We start from the raw sequence: 13,893 nt of genomic DNA, 5'->3' as shown, positions 1-13,893 counted from the left end.
TTTTGTCTCCGAATATGTCTATACTTCTGTCCATGTAGTGTATATAAGGAATCATCTGAATTAAAATATTATATGTATTGACAAAGTGATATATATGTATAATGTTTTTAATTTTGTTTGATTTTTTTATGTGTATGTGTGTGTGTGTGTGTGTGTGTGTGTGTGTGTGTGTGTGTGTGTGTGTGTGTGTGTGTGTGTGTGTGTGTGTGTGTTTTGTTGTTTATTTTATTCTGTTGTTGTCCTTTTATTTTCTAAAAAATTAAAATAAAAAATAAAATTCTGATAATCCAGTCTGAAATTACCTGAAGTCCAGTTTTATGGTAGAGACATATGTAATCCATTTTTGCCAATTCTTACGTTAAAAGTAATCCTTTCTATTCCATAGATGCTGTAACAATATCAATCCATTCATGTACACTAGTCCTGCCTCTTCAGCCATTTCTTTGTTATCAATTTCTTACAAGCCACCAGTAATATTCTCAGTAAATATTTATCTTTGTTCCTCCATTCCAGTTCCTCTAGATCCATCAAATATAACAAATTAAAGCAAAACGTTATTTTTGTTGAAAACACAGTCCAAAGAATTTGATGTACTCGCAACCAAAATGGGGTCAAACAGGGCAACACCAGAATATGTGGTAGTGATTCTCCTCTTTGCTTCCACAACATCTCCAACATTCTGTTTGACTGGAATATGATCTCTTTTGATATGGAGTGCAAAAATAGTGGATTACATTTTTCCTAGATTTTTCTTTTTTAATTTCAAAATGGTAGGATTGATCTCTCTCCTATGGAAGCCAATTTCTGCCAGTAAAAGAAAAAAATAAGATGAAAACTTAGCCTTAATAATAAAAATATTCAAATTTTGAGATAAAAGGACTAATTAAAAAAAATCTTTTTATCTCATAATTATGACATACAATTATACAATTATACAATACAATTATGATATACCGTATAAACTCAGGTATCCGCTAATTTATATTCAGGTATACCCCAATATATATTTATACTGTGTAAAACGTATACTATTAATTTGTGTAACTTCTAAATACGTCATGATTTTTTATATCTAATAACGACGGTCCATCTGAAAGAACAGTATTGAGTTCAAGGAGTAGGAGTTGTCGTGTTTATGTGTTTTACTTCTTCCTACTCCTTTTTCAACTTGTCCAGACTGCTGCTGCTACCACAAAAAAGTGTCTCTCTTGTGTTCATTGTTTAAATGTTTTTTTTATTTTTTATTTATTTATTTTTTTTATTCTTTATTTTTTTCATTAAAAGACAAACAAAACAGTTCAATATAATTACAACAAACCTCTTTCCTTGAATGAAAGGGAGCAGAAAGAAGACTAAGCTTATTTTATCTGTCCCTTTTTCCTAAGAAATCAAATTTCAATTAATGTAATAATAAAAAAACAAATTACAAATTACCCAATTAAAAAAAACACTTTCCAATATTGTTGTTATTGTTGTTGTTGTATGTTCAAGCATGTCTGTTACTTACACTATCATGTTCGAAATAATATCTTTTGAATTAAATTGAATTGAAAAATATATCCAAGTATAGGGAGCTGATGTCAAAATAAAAGCCCTTCCGGTCCCACTTGCTGCTGCCTGGCTTGAAGCGCCTTTGGCCCAGAGGTGAAACAGCGACCCGTAGCGGATACGGTCGGTACTGCAGCGGGCACCTCGGCGACTCTTCCCAACAAAGATGAACTTGTTCCAGACTAGGGGGGTCACTTGGTTCGGGTTCAGAAGCTCTCGTGGTACACGAAGGTCCCAGTTAAAGGTGCAGTCAGACCAGAATCCAGGAAAAGAGAAGGTTTCATTTCAATTCATTTAAATACTGTATGTGTGACTGAGTTTAGCTATTTGTAATGCATGAAGCATTCAAAACTGACATTTCTAACTAATTCCTAACTTCACGAGGTGGATTAGAGATGTCATGCATTTTTTGAAGCTGGAGAAAATCAGATACACCCTTAAAGGCTCCTCGGAAAACTTTAGGAAAATTTGGGCTCCCTTTTTAGAGTATTATGAGAGTTTACAAACACCACTGAATGACACTAGAATATTATTCTTAGAGTGAGGTGGCGGCTTACCCTCATAATATCCTTCATTATTATTTTTGCAATTTAATAGTACACTCTCCCCTTTTTTCCCTTTTCTTCCCTCTTTCATTCTTTTTTTTTTCTTAATTTTTAAATTTGATCTTTTACACTGGAATATTGTGCTATATTGTATATGCTCCTTCTGTAATCCTGGGTTGTACAAAAAACTCAATGGACAATCATTTTTATGTACATCTGGACTCAAGGGACAATGGGGATTGTTGGGAGGGTTGGGGTGGGGGAGGGATAGCTGGGTGAGGGATCTTGTATACTTGTAAGTATTTGAATATTACAGCCATACTATACTTGTATTCTCTATAACCTGTAACGCTGTAAACATATCTATGTATATTATTGTAAAACCAATAAAAATTTCTAAAAGAAACCTGACATTTCAAAGTCCGATTAAACCAGAAGTATAAGGAACACAAATGGAGCTCGGTCAACCTATGTCCTGTCATATTGACCCCACCTACTTCTGAGCAGGTTTGCATAAAAAGCTGTGATAGTGTGGCCTGTCTTCAAAGCTGTTAATGTTTGATCTGGTCTGAACCAAAGGTCATTGTGTTTGTAAAAGACTGAAACAGGTTCTCTGCGTTTGGAGAGCCTGTGCAAACCTCTGTTGGTGGGGTCCTATTTTGTAACACTCCAGAGTGACGTAGGTATTCAGGCTCTCTGAGATCGCTGATGCAATAATCTGTTACATTTTAATATGAAAGCAGGTTCAATGTGTAAATTCAGCCCAAAGTCATGCTACGCTAACGAAATAAACCTAGCTAGATTGGATTTTTGAATTTGATTTGGGCTGAGGTCGATCACCGGAGTGTCCGGGGAAAACGCACCTAAACAATGGACAATCCTCTGCTGAGGCTAAAATCTCAGCAGGCTGCAGGCCTGGAAAAGCACAAAAATACTTGAAGTTTAGGAGTGTTTTTATTTGAAAATTAATGAGTTTATAATATTTATACCTTAAAAAAAAAATTAAGCTATTTAAAACCAGTAACTGGTACTAAAACGCTAGCCGGTAGTGTCCTCATAGCCCTTAAAAAAAACACAAAAAAAACCCTTCAATAGAATAAATAAATACCCTTTGACTTTATATTAGTGACACAGTCACATTTAGAGTGATTGTAGTTTACAGGCACCTAGAAATATCAACATTTGACCACCAACTTGAACCCGTTCCCCGTAAATAAAATCAACCGTTAGTGCACGTACTGCTTATTCACTGAGTTTGCATTTTAATTTATTTTGCAGTCTAACCTCCTCTTGTAAATTTGACACAGATAACTGACTTGTGAGCAGATGGGTGCCCTTTTTTTTTTTTTAAATACACTGACTAGCGCTTTGAGTGTCCAAGAAAAGCGGAATATAAATGTAATCTATTATTATTATTATTATTATTATTATTATTATTATTATTATTATTATTATTATTATTATTATTATTAATCAGCTAGCCTTGACTAGCATTGAGCTAGCCTTGTGAACTTAAAGAACAAAAACAACAACAACAAAAAAACAAATGCAGGTCCAATGACTTCAAAAGTTTAAATATTTGAACTCAATAACACATAATTTCAGATTTCATAAAATTGAGAATTTGAAAGAAAATCAACCCGGTCTGCCAATCTAGGAGGACCGGCCCCGTGCTACATAACCAAGACACCCTGACAACACTCACACTCAATTTAAAGGGGACCTATTATGGCATCTAATACCTATTTTAAACAGGCCTTGAATATTAAAGCAAGAAAAAACATGTTTTTCATAATAGGTCCCCTTTAATTAAAATATACTGTATCTATGGCTGATTGGAAATGAATGAGTCTAGAGCCTTCCTTGAGGAACTCCAGGAGGGACCTCATCCCCCGGAGCCCTATCCTTATGGAGCGTTTTACCACCATGGCAACCTCAGCTCTGGTAATAGGCTAGCCCATCCCGTTTAGTTATTTATTTAATAATAATAAAATATGTTGACCGCATACCAGGTGACCGCAGAGCTTCATGTATTGAAACTGAACTTTAAGCGGAGGTGCAGCAGTGCTGCTGATACTGATGACGACTGAGGTGTGACATGATCCATATGAAGGGCAGGGATGATCTAAATCCTTGGGCCGGTTCTCTCGTGCCATGGGAGCAAAGTCCTCCATTACGCCTCAGTATCGTTATTGCTAGATATCATTCCTGATCCCACGGTAACCCCGCCAGTCTGATGGGAGTCATAGTAATGGTGGTGTTTGTATACCCGCTGTCAGAGATCACTCCATCATGTTGTGACTCAACAACTCAATCGTATCCAGCTTCTTGCCTTTTGTTAGGCCACGTTTTAAGATAAACACAAGGACAGCACAGCATGATGGGAACTTTTCCTGAACTCTTCCTCCGTTGTGACCTACATCCTTAGGTACTAGAAGGAAAAGGAACTTCTTTGAGGGTTTTCGGTCGGTACCACACACCCGGGAAGGGAGTGAGAACTAAGGGTGCTTTCAGACCTGTGACTGTGGTCCGTTTGTTTTGTTCCGATTCAGGGGCTAAATCGATACAGTTGTTTCGTTTTTCGTTTGTGGCGTTTGTGTTCACAAGGCAACCGTCTGTAGCGGTTCAAAGCTGTTAACAAATGCCATGAACCAACTGTTCTCTCATTGGTCAGAAATGAACGCGGAAGGAGTTTCCTCTTCCGGTACGGAAGAGAAACAACAATGGTTGTGAGTGAGTTGTGTCGGTTGCTGTGTGGATTCTGTTCTCACTGCAAACGAACCGCTCCAGGTCTGGAATGGAAGTGAGCCGAGACCACCTCTCCTAGGAGATCTCGGCTCGCTTGTTTTGTCCCGCATCCGAGCGCGATTGCTGTGTTCATATATACCAAACAAATCGATCTTTAGGGGGACACGCTCCCTGTTTCGGAACAACTGCTCCAAACGGGACAGGTGTGAAAGCATCTTCAGTCTCCTTTAGAGAAGGGATGTTAGTGAGAAGATCCTCAAAGTATTCCTTCCATCACCTAATGACATCCACACTCGAGATCAAGATCACCACATCCTCACAGTGTTGGTGAAGCACTTTCCCAACCTGAGCCACAATCAAGTCACTATCCACAGTCTCTACAGTCTCTTTTTACATAAGGCACAATGAGGACAGTCCAACCCAGTCAACAGTCATGTCAGGAACAGAGTTCCCAGAGCCAAAGTGAGAACCGCAGCCATTCTATGTACGCTCTGGCAGAGTTACCGTGGCCACCTGTAGCTGGAAGGCCATGGCTATCTGAGGTCTGACTACATGGGCCCTAGAGCCCTTCAGGTGCAGAAGGACTGAAGCGAAGGCCACTGACTACTGCACTGTCCGCATATAGTTAAATCACAAGTCCAAGTCAACAGTGGTCAAGTCTGAGTCAACCTCAAGTCCTTAAAATGAGGCTCCAACCAGACTTGCTACTCCAAGTCCTTGGTTCAACTATTGCAGGTATGCAACTGTTAGCTGGATATTAAACCGTGTGGCCACTGATTCAGGAGATTTTCTTGGACAGCCATTTCTTTGACTTGTACCCATGAATATTCTCTTTTTAAGGGGACGTCTGTCAATATTTTCTTGTATTTTACTTGTTTTATATTCTAAAGTCACACTTAAAAGTAACTCCACTTCTCTGTCACTCCAAACGAAAGACTCTCGTTCCATCTTGGAAGTAACTGGAAGTAACTCGTGTCATTTGTTGATGTTTTTTTTCCAGGATTCCGATTGGTCAGCATGCCTTTGTGCTTCTCGTTACACTGCCCCCTGTAGGTTTGGCTACTCATAGCCCCTTAACAGCGTATTTATGCAGGTTTGTGTAAATGATGGTATTTTTCAAAACGTAGAGGGGGTAATATTAGTTTTTGTAAACGTGGCCTTAAACTTTCAACAAAGCACAACATGCCACCCCCGGTGGTGGTGATTTGGGAGGGGTTGGGTGATGTGGGGGGTTAAATAAAGGATTTTGGCATGGTGTTAGCTGGATTCCAATATTTACGAGGCTCTTCATCCTGTCAGTGAATTCCAGAAGTGGGGAGTCCTGACTGCCTGGAGAGAGAAAACTGGGTGGGCTCTGGGGGGGGGGGGTGTATAAAGCGCATACCCACCCTGGTGGGTTCTAGTTGGCCTGGAAGTGTCTGAGGATGAAGCTAAGACCTACCAGGACCCACTACAACACCCCAGGACCCGAGAAGACCCAAGAGAACCAGCCAATTGCCTAAATCGAGATACACGGATCAATTAATCAAAATAAATGTCAGCTAATGTTAGTTAGCATCATAGGTTAGCATGAGCCAAGTTAAGCTGCACAGGTAGCTTGTGGTAACCGAGGTAAGGTGGGTGTGCTCCAACAGACAGATGTGTTTGTTTGTTCCGCCCATTCGTCCATTTTTGGATTCATAGGTGTTAACGGAGTCGGTCTCTGCAGGAGCAGCATCGCCCAGTTGTCTCTTCAGAAAACTTACGGGTGACGTCACACAAAGGTTTGTTTACTTCCTTTTAGACAGTCTATGGTTCTGATAGCTTAATCATCTTAATCTGATAGCCTAGTTTTATATGCGGCCTGTGTGTGGTCTGGAGTGTTATCAATACATAGTAAGTGTTTGACAGTGAAGTACTTCAATGTCCTTATTTATGTGGCTAAAAATTAAGCTCATATTATTTCTCCACAGACACACGTTATTCTGGCCGACTTTGTAGCTTTGGGGCTCTTTAGTGGCTACAGGGGTCCTCCTTGTATCTGTTTGGTTGGAATTGGGTCAGAAATGGCCTCATTCTTCATTCTGGTGCAGATCAGGATCACAGACTGTCATCCCTGATGTATCTTTTTGTTTTCCCGTGTGAACTTTAACTTTCAGTGGCCTCGATGTGCACAAACATGTCTGCGCTCAAGTTTTAGTTCCATCCAGCTGCAAGTTGAATCATTTTCATCAGAGCAAAACTGTCACTTGTGCACCCACAGAAAGAGAAAACAGGACCATGTGCAAAAAAGGAGCTGTTTTGGAGGTTAGATATCAGAGTCAAATTTCTGTTGAACTTCCACTGAAATGTGTAGTAACCAGTTCAAGTGTTGTCCAGCTGACATCACAAACGATAGAGCTGAGGTGTTTACCAGAGCTGCTCAGCTTGGAGGAGGAGGCCGTCAGGATGTCAGATCAGGGGGAAACAGCTGCTGCAGGAAGCACTGAAACAGGTTTCCTGTCTGAGCGTCAGGTCCAACGTTCATGTTTACAGATCTGCAGCTGAGAAAACGCCTCACACATGCTGTGTTTGGACATCTTTGCTGTGACGTCACAGTTACTGGTCAGATCACAGATAAAGGAAGGGGCAACATCTGGTTTTTAGAGCTGAGACCAGAGAGTGACCACTACCGGTTGCTTGAAAAGGTGAGGCAATCTTCATTGAAATGTGAGAAATGTGAAAATGTCCACCTTTACAGCAAAAATACAAATATTCACTGCCTTGTGCAAAAAAAACAACAAAACACACACATACAAAGGATACAATAAACCACTACGACCAGCTGCGGTTTGGCTTGGAAGAAAACGGGGGGAAGGGGGCTTGCAGCTGGTGACAGGCACTTTCCCCGCCAGTAATTCCAGCATCAGCCAAGCCACTTTTGTTGTTGAAGGTGATACCTCGAGGGTGACTAATGGCGCTTTTCCACTAGTACCTACTCACCCCCACTCGACTCACCTCGCCCCGGTTTTGCGCTTCTTCACTAGGGGTGGAGGCGGGTGGAGGCGTGCCGAGTAGACACTTTTTCTGTAACTACTCTGCCGAGGTTCTAATGCCGCTTTTCCACTAGTACCTACTCAGCCCGACTCGCCTCGGGACGGCTCGTCCCGGCTCTACCCGCTTTGTCCTCGTTTGTTTTTCCACAGCCAGGTGAGAAGTGGGCGGGTTAGGGTGAAGCTGCTGTGACGTACTCGATTGCGCAACACGTTTGTTTGTGTCGGCGCTGATGAGAAAATCAGCTGGAGCCGCGAGCGGCTGAGAGTAAAACAGAGCGCCTGTGGATCTGATCTTTCCTTATCACCCGTCTACATCCCTTTTTTAATTCTCTCCTCAGCCACCAGGTTTATGAACATCTGCACCTCAGAGTTGGATCACCAAACAGACGTTTGCGCTGTGTAATAAAATCGCCGTGAGCTTATCACCTGCGCAAGGGATCTTGGGAAGGCAGGGCATCTGGGCAGTGTGTCAAAAAGCTGAGCATTGCTCAACTTCATGCAAATGAGGGCATCGAGTGCAAGCCAGTTATCCAATCAAAGCTGAGATCAGAAAAGAACACAGAAAGGTCAGGTTAACAGCAGCGAGGAACAGTTGGGTGTTGCTGCTGCAGGGTATAACAGCACATTGAATTGCCATGTTGACATTCTGAAGTACTGGTGGAAAAGCGTTTCATTCAGATGGAGTTCTTGGACGAGCCGGTGGATTTCTCCATACCCCTGCTGGAACACTGGTTCAACCGGTGGCTTTGGCGGCGTTGTCTGCAGGTTTACAGCAACAATCATCTCCTGCCTATTCAACTTCCTCAAAATCTGAACCTGGCAGCTGTATTTTACACTCATGTTGTCCCTTAAGTGTTTGTTTGATTAATTTGCTGGTCACATATTTGCAAGACCTGATAGTGTCTTATGTTCCTGGCAGAGCTCTCAGTTCTCGGAGTGCAGGTTTACTCGTAGTTCCTAGAGTATCCAAATGTAGATTTGGAGGGCGGTGGTTCTGCTATCAGGCACCATTACTAAGGAACCAACTTCCAATCTGGGTTAAGGAGGCGGACACCACCTCCACCTTTAAAACTAAACTTAAAACCTTTCTGTTTAGTAATCCTTTAGCTGGTGTTGGTAAATCTTTAGGTAGTGTAAACTCTAGTGTGTTAGAGTCAGTAGTCATAGTTGCAGCTATAGAACAACTATAATAGTTAGTCTCAGACACAGCTTCGTGGTAGATATGCTGCTATAGGCCTATGCTGCAGGGGGACGCCGACATGATCCACTGGGCGGTGCCTCTCACCTTTCTTCTCCTCTCCTCTTCCCTTCCTCTCTTCTCCATTTCCATTTTATTTATTATAAATATCTCATAGCCATCATTTTTGTCCATCGCTCCTGTAGTTTCTTGTGCTGGCCCCCCTTTTTTTCTCTCTCTTTTGTACATGGTGCAGCATCCTCTGCTGGTGGCGAAGAGCATCTCTGAATGCACAACACCGGAACCTGCAGCGTGGGAGTGAGATGGGCAGGGTAACGGCCCGGGCAGGCGGGGGAGAGATTTGTCCGTCAAGACTCCTCTCCCTGGCCCTGCCCCTTCTCAACCTTTCCCCGACCCTGCACCCCAACCTGGGGCTTGCTGATTGGGCCGGAGTCAACGCTGGTTGCTTGCTAAGCGCAGTAGCATGACAATTATGGATGGGGAAGTGATAGAGGCTGGCCATTGGCTGAGCCGACTGGTACAACCCCACTTTAGGAATTAGCATCAGCTAAACCAAGCTAAAAGAGCTCATCTGTGGATGGTTTTTATGAAAACAAAAACCAAATACTTTAACAAAACCTTGCAAGACTTTGATAGACTTTAATAGCCTCGGTCTCAGCTTTAATATTGAAAATATTGTACGTGATGTCTTCCTGTTTTCATTTATACCATATCATGTTCAGTTAAGTCAGAGCAGGTGTTCAAATGGGGAAAATTTGCTTAGTTAGGATTTTACTCGATCCGGTCTGATCCTGTTCCAGAAGACCCTAAAGACCCACAGGGTTGTTCATCCCCCGAAGATAGAACCAAGTACGACGTGTGTAACCAGCTGTAACCAGGCTAACCCCTCCTTCTCGCTCCTTTCAGCCGTCGGGTCTCCATAGTAGTCCAGGACCTGGAAGGATCTACTGTCCTAGTGAACAAACACCTCATATTTGTTGGAGGAAGCACCACATTTGCTTTTTTCCAACTGCCAATAAAACAAATGAAGAAGCCCTACCCAGCAGGTTTCGGGGTGGACCAAAGTACCAACCCCAAGTCAGTGACTTATGTTGGCGTTGATGTTCAGAACATGTACCCAGTTCCTAGTCATGGAGGCGTACACCGCTGGTTTGATTTTTAATGAATCAATGACAGTGAAACTTTGGATCCTACAAGAAAGCTGCTTTTAATTTACCATCATTTGAGGTCCAACCAGTGGCTCTAAATAGCAGTGTGTCATGGGTTGAAACACTACTTACAGTCAGTCTCAGTGCAGACCAAGCGACTCACCCAGAACCAGTCTCAACACTTTATTGGTACAGCTAACAGCACAGCAAGAGATAATCTCACCGGCCACTTTATTAGGTTCAACTGCTTTTTAACGCAAATTTCGAATCAGCCATTAACATGGCAGCAACTCAGTTCATGTAGTTGCAGTAATTAAACCCTCACTCACTCACTCACTCACTCACTCATCTTCTTCCGCTTATCCGTTCCCGGGTCGCGGGGGCAGCAGCCTCAACAGGGATGCCCAGACTTCCTTCACCCCAGACACTTCTTCCAGCTCCTCCAAGGGGAGTCCGAGGCGTTCCCAGGCCAGCCGAGAGACATAGTCTCTCCAGCGTGTCCTGGGTCTGCCCCGGGGTCTCCTCCCGGTGGGACATGCCTGGAACACCTCCCTAGGGAGGAGGTACATGCCTGGAACACCTTCCTAGGGAGGAGGTACATGCCTGGAACACCTCCCTAGGGAGGCGTCCAGGAGGATCCGGTACAGATGTCCAAGCCACCTCAGCTGACTCCTCTCAATGTGAAGGAGCAGCGGCTCGACTCCGAGCTCCTCTCGGGTGACCGAACTCCTCACCCTATCTCTAAGGGAGCGTCCAGCCACCCTGTGGAGGAAACTCATCTCGACCGCTTGTATCCGCGATCTTGTCCTTTCGGTCACTACCCAAAGTTCATGACCATAGGTGAGGGTAGGTGCGTAGATTGACCGGTAAATCGAGAGCTTCGCCTTTTGACTCAGCTCTCTCTTCACCACGACGGTCCGGTACATCGACCGCATAACTGCGGACGCTGCACCGATCCGTCTGTCAATCTCACGCTCCATGGTTCCCTCACTTGTGAACCAGATCCCGAGATACTTGAACTTCTCCACCTGAGGCAGGACTTCTCCACCCACCCGGAGAAGGCATGCCACCCTTTCCCGATGGAGAACCATCAGTAATCAGTAATTAAACCTTTACTTAAAAAACCTTCTCTTGACCCAGACACCTTAGCCAATTATATACCAATTTCCAACCTTCCATTTGTATCTAAAATTCTGGAAAAGGCAGTTTCAAGACAGTTATGTGACTATTTGTATAGAAATGATCTGTTTGAAGTCTTTCAGTCAGGGTTCAGAATGCATCATAGCACAGAGACAGCACTGGTTTGAGTCACGAATGACCTCCTTATGGCCTCAGATAAGGGATTAGTGTCCATACTGGTTCTACTGGACCTCAGATAAGGGATTAGTGTCCATACCGGTTCTACTGGACCTCAGATAAGGGATTAGTGTCCATACTGGTTCTACTGGACCCTAAGATAAGAGATTAGTGTCCATACTGGTTCTACTGGACCTCAGATAAGGGATTAGTGTCCATACCGGTTCTACTGGACCTCAGATAAGGGATTAGTGTCCATACTGGTTCTACTGGACCTCAGTGTTGCCTTTGACACTGTAGATCATGGCATTTTACTCCACAGGTTAGAGCATGTTGTTGGGATTAAAGGGACAGCTCTACGTTGGTTTAAATCATATCTATCTGACAGATTCCAGTTTGTTCATGTACATGAGGTTTCTTCAGAACAGTCAAGGGTCTGTTATGGTGTTCCGCAGGGTTCAGTGCTAGGGCCAATCTTGTTCAGTTTATACATGCAGCCATTGGGAAGTATTATCCAGAATCACGGCATACACTTTCATTGTTATGCTGATGATACGCAGCTCTATTTGTCTATGAAAACAGACTCTTCAGGCATGTCTCAAGCCTGAATTATGGTTCTGCGTCAACCCAACGCAGAGCACACGCCGTCACCGTGACGCCGTCGTGAACCCTTCGGACTTCTCCGTCACTCCATTTCTCCGCGGTGCAGTACCCCCCGTGACCGCTAATTCGAAATCTTTTCCTGAAAGGTTTATCCAACTTTTTCCGGTCACAGTGAATCAAAGAGATAAGGACAACTATTGTGAAAAAAAACAAAACAAAAAAAATCACACATACACGAAGAAAAGAGCGCTGAAAGTTCATGACTGCTTCAAACCGGAAACCGGAAATGCGTTGCTTCCAAGCGAACCAATCACAGTCCTCTCGCTCTGCGTGTGGTCTGCGTCGCCTCGATGCGTAGTTACAATTTTCGGGAGGTACGCGTCAGTGACGCCGTCAGTGACGGTGTGTGGTACGCGTCGGCGCAGCATCGCTCCATTGGCTACCCATAAAATTCAGAATCCAGTTTAAAATGTTACTACTTGCGTATAAAGCCCAAAACGGCTTAGCTCCGCATTATTTGCAAGACCTGATAGTGCCTTATGTTCCTGGCAGAGCTCTCCCTTCTCGGAGTGCAGGTTTACTCGTAGTTCCTAGAGGATCCAAATGTAGATTTGGAGGGCGGGCGTTCTGCTTTCAGGCACCATTACTATGGAACCAACTTCCAATCTGGGTTATGGAGGCTGACACCACCTCCACCTTTAAAACTAAACTGAAAACCTTTCTGTTTAGTAAAGCCTATAGTTAGTAGTTAGTGTTTAGTAAACCTCTAGTTAGTGTTTAGTTAACCTCTAGTTAGTGTCAGTAAACCTCTAGCTGGTGTTGGTAAATCTCTAGTTAGTGTAAACTCTAGTGTGTTAGTCAGTAGTCATAGTTGCAGCGATAGAATAAGACTATAATAGTTAGTCTCAAATATAGCTTCGTGGTAGATATGCTGCTATAGGCCTATGCTGCAGGGGGGGCACCGACATGATCCACTGGGCGGTGCCTCTCACCCTTCTTCTCTTCTCCTCTTCCCTTCCTCGCTTCTCCTTTTCCATTTTTATTTATATTAAGTATCTCATAGCTATAATTTTTGTCCATCGTTCCTGTAGTTTCTTGTGTTGGCCCCCCTTTTTTCTCTTTTGTGCATGTTTGCAGGCCGGAGCTTCAGGAACTGCATACATGGATCCATCCTGCCTTGTATCAACGGTTCAGGCGGGTGGTGTAGTGGTGTGATGGTGTGGGGATATTTTCCTGGCACACTTTGGGTCAACACCACAACCTACCTGAGTGTTGCTGCTAACCATGTCCATCCCTTTATGACCACAGTGTACCATCTTCTTATGCTGCTTCCAGCAGGACAACATGTCATAAAGAATCATCTCAGACTGGTTTCTTGAACATGACAATGATTCATTGTCCTCAAACGGCCTCCACAGTCACCCGATCTCAGTCCAACAGAGCACCTTTGGGACGTGGTGGAATGGGAGATTCACATCATGGATGTGCAGCTGACAAATCTGCAGCAACTGCGTGATGCCGTCATGTCAATATGGACCTGACTCTGAGGAATGTTTCCAGAACCTTGTTGAATCTCTGCCACCAAGGATTAAAGTAGTTCTGAAGACAAAAGGGGGTCCAACCCGGTACCAGCAAGGTGTATCTGATAAAGTGGCCGGTAGGTGTATATTAAGAATGATTATAGTCTGTTAGATCATTATCACAGCTCAGAAATCAAGACTATGTTAACCAGCTTAATTTACGACAGCCAGCCATAAACACAGCCAGCTGTCAATCAAAAGAACACCCCTTGA

This window comes from Cololabis saira, chromosome 8, assembly GCF_033807715.1.
Source record: "Cololabis saira isolate AMF1-May2022 chromosome 8, fColSai1.1, whole genome shotgun sequence".
Lineage (NCBI taxonomy): Eukaryota > Metazoa > Chordata > Actinopteri > Beloniformes > Belonidae > Cololabis > Cololabis saira.
This window is presented reverse-complemented; position numbering follows the sequence as displayed.